Raw genomic sequence first — 12,314 nt, forward strand, 5'->3', positions numbered from 1 at the left:
GGCGACGGGGCGAGAGGCGGGGCGGCGACGGGGTGAGAGGCGGGTCGGCGACGGGGCGGCGACGGGGCTGCGGGGAACGAGCCTGGAGCGAATAAGTCCCAATAAGCTCCTCCCTGAGAGTCTTATTTGATAAGTCCCAAATCACCACAATAAGTCTCAATAAGTCCCTTGTGTTTGGTTTAGGTGGGACTTATAGGGACTTTTTTAAGTCCCTAAGCAATAAGTCCCTGGAAACAAACACCCTCTAAAGCGGAGAGAGTAATGCTTTACATGGGATTCTGAAAATTGGTAGATACATAAACAGAGTACCATGATCAACCAAAACGAAGATAAGAAAAGGAACAGATGCTACGTACATGCATCAAACCTTATAGCATCACGTCGTCCTTGGAGGGAAGACGCCTGTAGAGGTTGATGAGCAGCTGGTTGGTCCTGTTCCGGAATAACCACGGGGGCAAGAGGAAGTATAGCCCTGTCACCATGGCCACCACCCGGAACGGCGTCAGATAAAGTACGACGGCCGCCAGCAGGGAGAGAGTGATAAAGATGGGCGTCGCCCTCGGGTCGCTCCAGCTGAACAGCGACTGCACGCGCTCCGCCTGCACGGCCAGGTCGCCAACTACCGTCTGGACCCTCCCCGCGATGCTTCTTTTTTTTAGATGAACAGGGAGGCCTCCCCTCCCCGGTTCCATTACTCGAATGAACCCGCGATGCTTCTCAGTCGATCATACCTCATCTGCACGATGTCATCCGGCCTGGACGCGTTGAACTCGTTCAGCTCGTCGTGGTGCGTCTGGTCTGGGTACCACAGCAGTGTGTCCATGTAGGGTGGCGCCTCGTCCAGCTCATCCGGGCACGCCTGATCCGCGCACGACAGCACCACGTTAAAGTGCTGCGGATGTCGTGAACTCCGTCCGTAGTTCCCCAACCCAATCATGAAGAGATAGAGGAACACCATCGGCAAGATGAGCTCCGGGTAGCACACGAGGCTCAGGAATACCACGTGGACAAGAACCGTCGTCAGCGGGTTCTTCCACCTGCAGATGCGGTCGAACCACTTCCACATGGCAACGACGTCGGAGAAGACGTACTTAAGCCGGTAGAAGTTGGCCTTGCTCCGGCGCAGGCTGAACATGTACGAGTCAACATCCAGTATGTACTCTCCACCACCTCCCTCCGTATCGGCGGCTTGTTCCGCTCCAACTGCTTCGCCGTCATCTGCACCGCATGGAACCGGAGGTGGTCCTGCTGCACCGACCAGAGGTAGTCCTCCAGCAGCGTGGAGATGGGGTTGGTGTAGTGTACTTCAGGAAGCGGTTTGCTGTACATGGTCAGCATTTTGGTCAACGATATGCAGGTGAATCTTACGGCAAGGTGGACACCCCCGGTTTTCTTCAGCCCCGACGGGGTCAGCGCCATGAGCGGGAACTCGTGGGTGTACACGCGGTCGGTTTCGAGGGCGGCCAGGCGGAGGCACACCTTGCCGATCCGCTGGTCCTTGGCGTTGCCATTGGAGGAGTCGAGGTGGCAGTTGTCAAAAACAGCGATGACAAGCACGGTGCCGGGGTCGAACACCTTCCACATGAACTGCTCGTTCCAGACCGGCGCGGCAGTGTCATACTTGACGACACAATATGGGTTCTTCATGTCCGCCAGGTCACGCGCGCTCAGGATACCCACCTCCAAGACGCCGATGGGGCTCTTGCGGAGCTTCTTCAATGGCAATGAAGACTAAGAAGCAGTATGTATTAAACATATAGTGGCTTTTATTATGAATGCCAGGCATATGTGTACTTGTGTGAATAGGAATAAGCAAAACAACATTTCATAAGTATGCTACAATGGAGTACAAGTTTTCAAAAAGATTGCACTAGCTATATAGTATAGTTGTCTGCATGTTGTAACGGTACATAAATATTTGAGTAGGTTATAATGCAAAATTTACCTGTGCATATTAATGTGATTTTATGTATTATTTGATATAAATACTTGTTTAATAAACACTTAGGCCTCCTTCGGTTTAGAGGAATCTTGTAGGAATTTCATAGGATATGATTTCTATAGGAAAAATTCCTTTAGCTAGAGCCCTTTAGTTTGTAGGAATAGACTCTGAAGGAATTCTTCTTATCTTCCATATTTCATAGGCAAATAAACATTAACCTAGACTCAATGGAAAAAATCCTATGATGTGAATCAAAGGACATCTCCTTCCCCATTCCTACTAATAGAATTTGAGATACATGTCATCTCATTTCCTATGAATTTTCTATTCCTATGATTTTCCTACCTTATGACCCAAAGGAAGCCTTAATTGTTTACCAAAGAAACCCAAATTTTATTTCGTTATAACTCAATAAGTGATGGAAGTTGACTTGGTTTTAAGAAGAAAATATGGTAGGAAAAACCACAGGCGGAGGAAAGAAACCAAAACAAAAGAGGGGGACGGGAAGCAAGTAAGATTGAATAAAAAGAGAAATGGACGACAGAACCTCATGTCCTTTTTTTTTAAAATAAATAGGATAGGAGAGATAGCGGCATAAAAAGGACGAATTGACTAATGATAGTGTCACTGTTTGCCCACTCATAAACTGCTGAGAAAGGAGAGCAGAGGTTTGCGGGTGTGTGTGCTAAGCACAGGACAGTCAGGTCAGCCCGTTGTACTCTGTCTCAAGGCTCAGCCGCAGATGTATCTTGCTCGCGAACGTCTTGGATAACTCCCTGTTCCTGCTACCCGTCGTCAAGCCCGCTGCTGCCTCCTCCGCCGTCAACGTGCGCGTCAGGCTGAACCACTTGGGCGGCACCGCGTTGGCTAGCTTGTTGCGGAGCACGTAGGGGAACACCAGGGGGATGATCACGTGGCCGATGGGCTTATCGTTGCCAGTGGCCACACGCTCCTCTACCGTCACCACTAGCGGGTCCTCGAAAGGCTCGCTGGCCACGAACATGAACTCCTCGTTCCAAGTTGGGTTGGCCGACCCCTGTGGCTGCCCTAACCTTGTCCGCCGAATTTGTCTATCCATCTGTATCTTCACGATGGTGGGCGCGAGAGGTCGGTCCTTCACACTCGGAATAAGGTCCTGTGCCGAGATGGCCACAACCTTAAGGTACATGAGCTTGGGGGAGTAGTACACACTGACACGTGTCTTGCAGAGGCTGTCGCGGAAACGGGAATGTGCTCTTGAGGGCCATGCTTTCTCGAAGGCCTCGGCCTCTGTGGGCAGGGGTGGCTTCATGTCCACCTCAGAACCTGCTGCTCCATGGCCAATGGGGCGTGGCATGAAAATCGTCTGCCCCCTGAGCGGATGCGAGCCTCTCCTAGGAGCTGGGACGATGTGGAACACTTTAGTATCGTCAGTGTTGCTTTTCCCCTTGGATTCGCTCGGCACCACCCCTGAGGTAGAAGAGGCAACCTCCGCCGTCTGTCCACCATCAGGGGCGGAGGCATGCACGTATTAGTCTTCTAAAAAAGTAGGTTGACAAACAAAACAAAGAGGATGTGAAGAAAAGTAAAACAAGTTCTTCAGACCAATCATTATAACATTTCAGCTGTGTACTTTTGTATTCATTTGTATGTCTGGAAACAGTTTTTCATCCAGTCACTTTTCTGATAACATATCCTCTCTAGTAATATAATTTGCTGCTATGTTCGTTGCTAACTAATACCTCCGTCCCATAATATAATAACATTTTTGACACTAGTGTAGTGTCAAAAACGTTCTTATATTATGGGACAGAGGGAGTATTTCAGTATTGATGGTCAAACTTAAAAATGTTTGATTGGCAAAACCTCTAAAACCACTAGCTAATATAATTTGGTGTTATCTTTGCTGCCAGAAGTAGCATGTAGAAAGAGCTTATATTGTTGAAACACGGATGTGCAACTAAAGTAACTAGCGTGGCCCTATTACTTGAGCACCAAGGCTCATACAATACCAGCTAAAATGGTCTCTTTGTAAGGATCTGAGTGGTATCTGTATCAACTCGGATTTTGAACATACCTGTATACGTTCCATTTCGTGAAGCATGTCAAGTATATCTTGTGCACTAGCTGGTCTCTTGTTTGGATTGTAGTCTGTGCACTCTAAAGCTGTCTCGTAGCATACTTGTATTTGTTCGCATACTGTGTCTCGTTGTGATCTCTCCAATCTAGCACTCCAACTTTCAATTACCTAGAAAATCGAGGTGCTGAGTAATGGTTTATGAAATAGAGCAGCAACACATTTCTATCTATGAAAGTCTGAATATGTATATTGTATAGCATATACCAACCACATACTCTCAAGCATCAAACTAAGTACAAAAAATCTATAAAATGTGAACTGTATCTCAATGGATTCAAATCAGATCTATGACCATGTAAATTACACTTTCACGCTCCATCCAAACAAGTAGAAATGAATTTGCAGATGAGGACCTAGGTGATCATAGTTACTTGCATTTCTTTTTAGATGACGTACTTTCGAATCCTCATTTTTTTTGAGTGCCAGGTTTCTTCAGAGAGTTCCATTTTTAACTTCAAAGACTTGGGGCACTTCTATGCTTTTTAAGTTTTCTATTTATTCCCCATAAGCAATAAGTTCATGTTTTGTCTTAGCAAATGGTAATTTTAGGTGTGCTTCCAGAAATGATATTATGTAACATCTCAAACTAAAATGTAATGAAACTATGCAAAGTAGAAGCATGACAATTATTTTAAAGTCAATCCTTCTTAAACAATGGCATTTGTCGTTCTTACATCCCCAATAGCTGGACGCCCCTTCTTCTGGCCGGTCAGTATTTCTATGATAATAACACCAAGACTATACAAGTCAGCGCTGCGTGTGATTACACCCTCTTCGAGATGTTCTGGTGCCAAATATCCCCTGTATGAAAATATAAAAGATCTGATCAATTGATGGATAGAGAGAGTGCAACAAAGTACAAAAGATAGAGCTTTAGCTAGCTTACAGTGTTCCTGCTATACTTTTGGTAAACTGCTGACTTTGATTTTCATCAAAGCATCTTGATAAGCCAAAATCGGTAATTTTTGGTATCATGTTATTGTCGAGGAGTATGTTGGCCGGTTTTAGATCCAAGTGAATAATACGATTCTCATGAAGGTACTGTAAACCCTCACAAATCCCTTTGATTATTGTGTAGCATGTTCCCCACTCACGAGATGCATCTATAAAGGGGAGAGGAGGAGAAACCAGGTTTATAATTTGAGATACTTGATATGCTAAGTTTTTGAACAGCAAGTGTTAGATGACATATTACCCAATTTGTACTATCTGAATGAACAAAATAAAGAGAAAAATTAAGAGGCTGCACAGTCGTACCGATGACATACTTATCAAGACTCCCTTTAGGTATATACTCGAAGCAAAGCAATCGTTGGTGGACATCTGCCATGACAAATTTTCCGTTGTACCTTGCCATATTTCCTTGTCTGTCAGCACAATATCCCAGAAATCTTACGACATTTTTGTGTTTTAGCTGCATCAGGCATTGAACCTCTCTGTGAAATTTTGTTTCATCCATAAAAGCATCGGACATCCTCTTCACGGCGACCGCCCTATCGCCAAGAATTCCCTATCACTCACTGGTGTTAGCATTGGTTTGAATGTCAGGTCAAGCATGATTATGAATTTATAATTGGAGCACATATGCCATGTATACTACCTTATAAACCACTGCAAATCCACCGCGTCCAATCTCCTGGTTGGCAGAAAAATCACCTGTGATTTCCTTCATAAGTGATAATGGCAGGGCCATGGGTTCCGCTGTTTCAACAACTAACATCTGCTCCAATTCACTTCGTGCGTTAGTAGCTTTGTGGTCCATTTTGCAGTCAGTAGGTTCTTTTAACCTGGAAACAAGAGCAAGGTCATCATGCATATATGAGCCTACTAGCTAGATGGTCAATCCAAATCACCAATCACCTAGATAGCCAACTGATCAAGTAATAACGATATGCATATATGCAGTACGGAAGAAATTAAGATCACTCACCTATATATTATGCGAACGGAAAGCAGTGTATTTGCTATTGACCCTCCTTGTTCTGCACGTACTGCTTGACAGAGCAGTCGGTAGCCACCAAGTTGGTCGAAATTTGATCTGCGCTCGATGATGAATCAGCAGACGGCAGATCCACAGTTGCAAAGAACTATCCAATCAACATATACACATCTGAGTATTTCCGTTATGATATATAATGGAAAGGGGGGAAGCCCGGTTCGAAAAATATACGCATCTGAGACAAGATCTGCTGCTTTACCTGGACAGGCCTTGCTGGTTGCTGCAGAGTGAAGTGAAGACGATGGAGATTCAGATTTACCTGCCTGGCGGAAGTGGAGGAGAAGGAGGGGATGTGATATAATCTGGTCAGCTGACAGATGGCAGTTGAGAGAAGAGAAGGGATAGTTAGTACAATAATTGAGCTTCGCAGCAGCTGCATGTAGATGAACATAGTGTAGTACTACAATAATTGGGCTGAGAGCAGTAGCTAACATTAATTTTTGGAGTGAACCCAATGCTCGGGAACAGAAAGGAGCCAACCCTCCACGGCTCCACACCATGGACGGAAAGAACAAGGGCTTGCTTTCTTACCAGTCCACCTCAGGAGGGGAGAGCAGGCACAGTGCTCCTTTTTTTTTCTTTTTCGAAAAGGGGGACTTCCCGGCCTCTGCATCAAGAGTGATGCATACAGCCATCTTATTAACCAAGCAACAAAATGTGCATACAAAGTTCCATAGTCTCAAACTTAAATAAAGAAAAAAGCAGCCCACACAGAGCGCAGAAGGCTAGAAACACGAACTAGCCAGAAAAAGATGCCACAACCGGCTGGCTATAAAAGATAGGTAAATTAATTGCCTATCCTATTACATGATCGTCATCCAAACCGGTTGAAGATATCCCGAGCAACCATCTCCCAACGGATAGACCCAGTAACCAAATGCTCCCTGGCCTCCATCGCAGTGAGTAATGACCATGAACGGATCAATGTCGTAGCTCGGAAGATAACCTGCAAAAAATGAATTCGTGATGTTCTGTTAAAAACCAAATCATTTCTGCAAAGCCAGATGGTTCACATCAAAGCACAGACTCCAACCCGAATATGTCTTGCTAATGTAGAGTCAATCTCATTAAGTCAATTCCCAAATAAAGCGTTAACAGCAGTCGGTGGAGTAATATTAAAAGCAATGTGGACCATCTGCCAAAGGACCTTGGCCAGCGGGCAATCAAAAAAGAGATGTTTAATTGTCTCATCCCGATCACAGAAACTACACCTAGTAGGTCCTGTCCAATTACGCTTTATTAAGTTGTCCTTTGTTAGAGTAACTTGTTTATGGACAAACCACATAAACACTTTTATTTTCAAAGGAACTTTGACATCCCAGACATTCTTGGAAGTTGGAATGAAGTTCGAATTAATAACATCGATATACATTGACCTCACTGTAAATACTCCAGACTTAGTCAACTTCTAGCGTAATTCATCAGGTTGGTCAGAAAGTTGAACCTCCATTAGTATCCTAACTAACTGGAGCCAAACCTCTCAACGATTGCCCGCTAACGACCGTCTAAACTGAATATTAAGGGGGGTAGATTGAAATACCGTTGCCACGAACACCTCACGTCGTTGAGCAATACGATATAAAGACGGATATTGAATGGCCAAGGGTGAGTCGCCCAGCCAAGAATCCTCCCAGAAACGTGTAGTGGCACCATTTCCAATAACAACTTTTGTCCTATTGAACAGTAATTGTTTGACTTTCATGAGCCCTTTCCAGAAAGGCGAGTCAGTCGGCATAACTGATACCTGGGACAACGTTCTAGTCTGGAGGTACTTGCTGCGTAGGATTTGCGCCCACATGGCTTCAGTGCCGGAAGCGAGCTTCCACAACCATTTACTAAGAAGGCATCTGTTCTTAACTTCAAGATTCTCAATACCAAGCCCGCCTTGGTCTTTGGGTCGACAGATAATATCCCACTTAGCAAGCCGGTATTTTCTTTTAAGATCATCATCCTGCCAAAAGAAACGTGATCGATAGAAGTCCAGTCTTTTCCTGACGCCCACTGGAACCTTAAAGAACGATAAGAGGAACATAGGCATACTCGTGAGCACCGAGTTTATCAAGATTAACCGGCCTCCGTATGACATGAGCTTACCCTTCCAGCAGCTTAGTTTCTTCTCAAATCGATCCTCGATACACTTCCACTCTCTGTTTGTTAGCCTACGATGGTGTATCGGAATACCAAGGTAGGAGAAGGGCAAACTTCCCAACTCGCACCCAAACAATTGCCTATAAGACTCATGTTCGTCTTTGGCTCTACCAAAGCAGAACAACTCGCTCTTATGAAAGTTAATCTTTAACCGAGATAATTGTTCAAAGAGGCATAACAACAGCTTCATATTTCTCGCCTTGGCCAAATCATGCTCCATAAAGATGATTGTATCATCAGCGTATTGAAGGATGGACACACCTCCATCAACCAGATGATGTACTAAGCCACCCACTCGACCATTGTCCTTGGCCCTTCCTATCAAAATTGCTAACATGTCCACCAGAATGTTAAACAAGATAGGGGACATTGGATCTCCTTGCCTGAGGCCCTTATGAGTCTGAAAATAATGACCTATATCGTCATTCACTTTAATTCCCACACTCTCTTTTTGCGTAAAAGATTCGACCTGATGGCGCCAGGCATTATCAAAACCTTTCATACGCAATGCCTGTTGGAGGAATGGCCACTTGACCTTATCATACGCCTTTTCGAAATCCACCTTAAAAATTACCCCATCTAATTTTTTAGAGTGAATTTCATGGAGCGTTTCATGAAGGTCAACCACCCCTTCGAGGATGTTTCTGTCCGGCATGAAAGCAGTTTGGGATTGTTGCACCACAGAAAGCGCAATCTGTGAGAGCCTGTTAGTCCCGACCTTGGTAAAGATTTTGAAACTAACATTGAGTAGGCAAATCGGCCTGAACTGCTCAATTCGCACAGCCTCCGTTTTCTTAGGGAGCAATGTGATAGTTCCAAAATTCAAGTGAAATAATTGAAGCTGTCCAGAGAAAAGATCATGAAACATAGGTAACAGATCCCCCTTAATAATGTGCCAGCACTTTTTATAAAACTCAGCCGGAAACCCATCCGGTCCGGGAGCCTTATTGTTTTTTATTTGTGCAATAGCATCAAACACCTCCTTCTCCGTAAACGGGGCGAGCAAGATATTGTCAGGACCCCGACTCAATGCCACATAGATCTAGCCTGTAACACCTCATATCACTTTGCGGCCTCACGCACGGTATCACCACGGGTGTCGCCTTACCTTTGCCCGGGACCGTTTGCGCCTTTTGGCACACGTATATGATAGTGTCGCTAGCATCCATATGATAAGGAGCCCGGGCTGACATGGCTAGTCGTAAACCCAAAGTGGCACAAACTTACAGGGACAGGCATCCATGACCCAGCATCGAACGTGTCGGTCATCAGCGAGTGAATCCAGGCTGTAGCACTGGGTTAGCAGGACTCCGGTATTCATCGCGTGACATTTCCCCGAAGGGACAGACACAGGAACGAAGAAGGACACATGCCGGCCAGCCTAAGTGTTCCGGAGCAGTAGCATGCTACCATGGCTCGGTGGAAACACTAGGAGACATTTCCCGGTAAGAGAGGCTACTAAAGATAAACAACTAGATAGTCAGATCCCACAGATACCAAGCATTTCAATAACATACACACAATATGCTCGATATGTGCAAATACAACATGGCATCACAACATGACTCTACGACTCAAGTATTTTATTCAATAGGCTCCGAGGAGCGAGATATTACAAACATGGGTCTCACGACCCAACATTCAGAGCATACAGATCAAGCACATGCGGAAGCTTATCATGTCTGAGTACAGACATCTACAAATGAAAAAGGGCTTAGAAGCCTGACTAACTACTAGATCCTGCCGAGGGCACAAGATCGTAGCTGAGGTAACAAGCTAAACGTCGAAGTCCACGTGGAACTACTAGCGAGACTGAAGTCTCTCTGCAAAAACATAAAATAGGCAAACGTGAGTACAAATGTACCCAGCAAGACTTACATCAGAACTAACTACATATGCATCATTATCAACAAAGGGGGTGGTGGAGTTTAACTGCAGCAAGCCAGCTTTGACTCGGTGGCTATCCTGAAACTACGACTGCAATGTAATTTTTTTTGAGGTGGCGCACACGAGTCCACATATTCACCATATCAATACACCACTATGGATCCGCTCCCGTCTCCCTACGAGAACGCCATCCATGGCACTCACGCTTATCTTGCGTATTTTAGAGTATCCACTTTCACTTGTCTATGAACTATGCAAGGGGTCCAAGTTTCCATATCCGAGGAATCCGGCTATTCGAATAGATAATGATAACCCTGCAGGGGTGTACTTCTTCACACACGCTCTCGCCACTTATCGCCCTGTACACGTCATGTACCTCGGCAACCTTCAAGCGGAAGCCAGGCGAGGGAGTCGGCCACGACCTACCTAAACACTCAAGTCTCTCGTCCAGGTTTATCGCCTATTCGGGTTCCATCCGCAAGGAGATCCGGCCGGGGTGTCGCTCACGGCCTCAAACGATGTGAGCAGGGTTCCCAAGCCCACCATCCGGGTGCCACTTGGTACACCGTGCCACTGTGCCTAGTCTGTCCCAAGCCCACCTGTACCGGGTGCCACTTGGTAGACTACTAACACTACCTACAAACACCAGAAACTAGTTGCAACTCCTGGACAGAGAACAAGTGTGATTAAGAAGCCGAGAGGGGTCGAGTTACCGGAACCCAATGTGTGGTAGTAACTGTTCATGGATCACAAACACAGAACTCAGTTCCTGAGGACGGCTGCAATGAGACAACCCACCATGTACTCCTACATGGCCTCTCACCGCTACCTTTACCAAATCGTGTTCACACATTTAGCTCTCAACAGTAGGACATGTTCACACACCTCCGATTCATTCCCGATGAATCAGACCTGACTCAACTCTAAGCAATAGCAGGCATGACAAACAAGCATGAATGAGTAGGCACATCAGGGCTCAAACAACTCCTACTCATGCTAGTGGGTTTCATCTATTTACTATGGAATGACAGGTCATGCAGAGGATAAAGGGGTTCAACTACCGCAGCATGTAACAGTTGTATCGTTGTTGTCCTAATGCAGTAGAATAGAGCAGAAGCGAGAGAGTGGGATTGTATCGGAATGAACAAGGGGGTTTTGCTTGCCTGGCACTTCTAAAGATATTATACTTCTTCATCGGTGTCATCGAACTCGTCGTCGAAACCACGTCTATCGAGAGGGGACAGTTACCGGCAAATAAAGAGGGACACAATTAATGCAATGCAACAAATATGATGCATGATAATGTCATGGCAATATGCTGTGATTTGAGCTAATGCATCTAGCTATGATTTAAATGAAGTTGGTTTGAATACATGATCCGAATTCAAACTCCATATATGATTATTTAAATGCCCTTTATTTGTTTTGTCCAAAACAGAGGACAAACATTGTTCAAACATGCATGAAAATGGTACAGATGGATTCCTTAAATTTTTCTGATAATTTTTCATATATAATTTATTTGATTTGGAGCTACGGTTGATTTTATATGAATTTTAGAAGTTTAGGCAATTTTCTGGATTTTCCTGTAAAAGAATAAATCCAGAAAATAAATATTGCGTCAGCATTTCGTCACTATGACGTCAGCAGGTCAACAGACACTGCTGCTGGTCAAACCTGACCAGTGGGGTCCACTGGTCAGTGACTGGGGCTGGTTAGTGCCGCTGACGTGTGGGCCCAGTCAACGGCCACGTCGGCACGGTCAAAACTGGCGCGTGGGGCCACTGTAATTAGATTAAACTTAATCTATTTTAGTTAGCCGGTTAGTTAGGCAGCGGGGCCCGCATGTCAGTGAGAGTGTGGGTTAATTAGTGGGGTCATTAGCTGCTAACGACGGTGCCACGTCAGCTGCCGGCGTTTGACCGCCGGCGACCTCAGATCGCGGCGGCGTCCGCGTCGGGATTGCGCTACAGGCCATGGTTTGGGGCGCGGGGAGCATCTACGGGGAGCTGGCGGAGTGGCGCTTCTAGTGGTGGAGGCGGCCGGAGCGGGGGTGGCCGGAGTTGACGGCGGCGAGCTCTTTTGCGGCCGCCGGAGTTCGGCTAACGGCGGGTTAGGCGATGCGGGGCGCTAGGGGGGGCGTTGGTGTGTGCTACGTGCTCCTGGTGAGGTTTGGAGCACGGTGGTGTGCCCGGCTTTGAGCCACGGTGGCTCTGGCC

At 45.9% G+C, this 12,314-nt stretch overlaps 1 pseudogene; it reads right to left on the reverse strand.

Moving 5' to 3' along the window:
- Nucleotides 1-254: 254 nt before the first annotated feature.
- LOC123047606 (FT-interacting protein 4-like) lies at nucleotides 255-6,498 on the reverse strand (annotated as a pseudogene).
- Between the last annotated feature and the right edge of the window lie 5,816 nt (nucleotides 6,499-12,314).

Source organism: Triticum aestivum, chromosome 2B, assembly GCF_018294505.1.
Source record: "Triticum aestivum cultivar Chinese Spring chromosome 2B, IWGSC CS RefSeq v2.1, whole genome shotgun sequence".
Lineage (NCBI taxonomy): Eukaryota > Viridiplantae > Streptophyta > Magnoliopsida > Poales > Poaceae > Triticum > Triticum aestivum.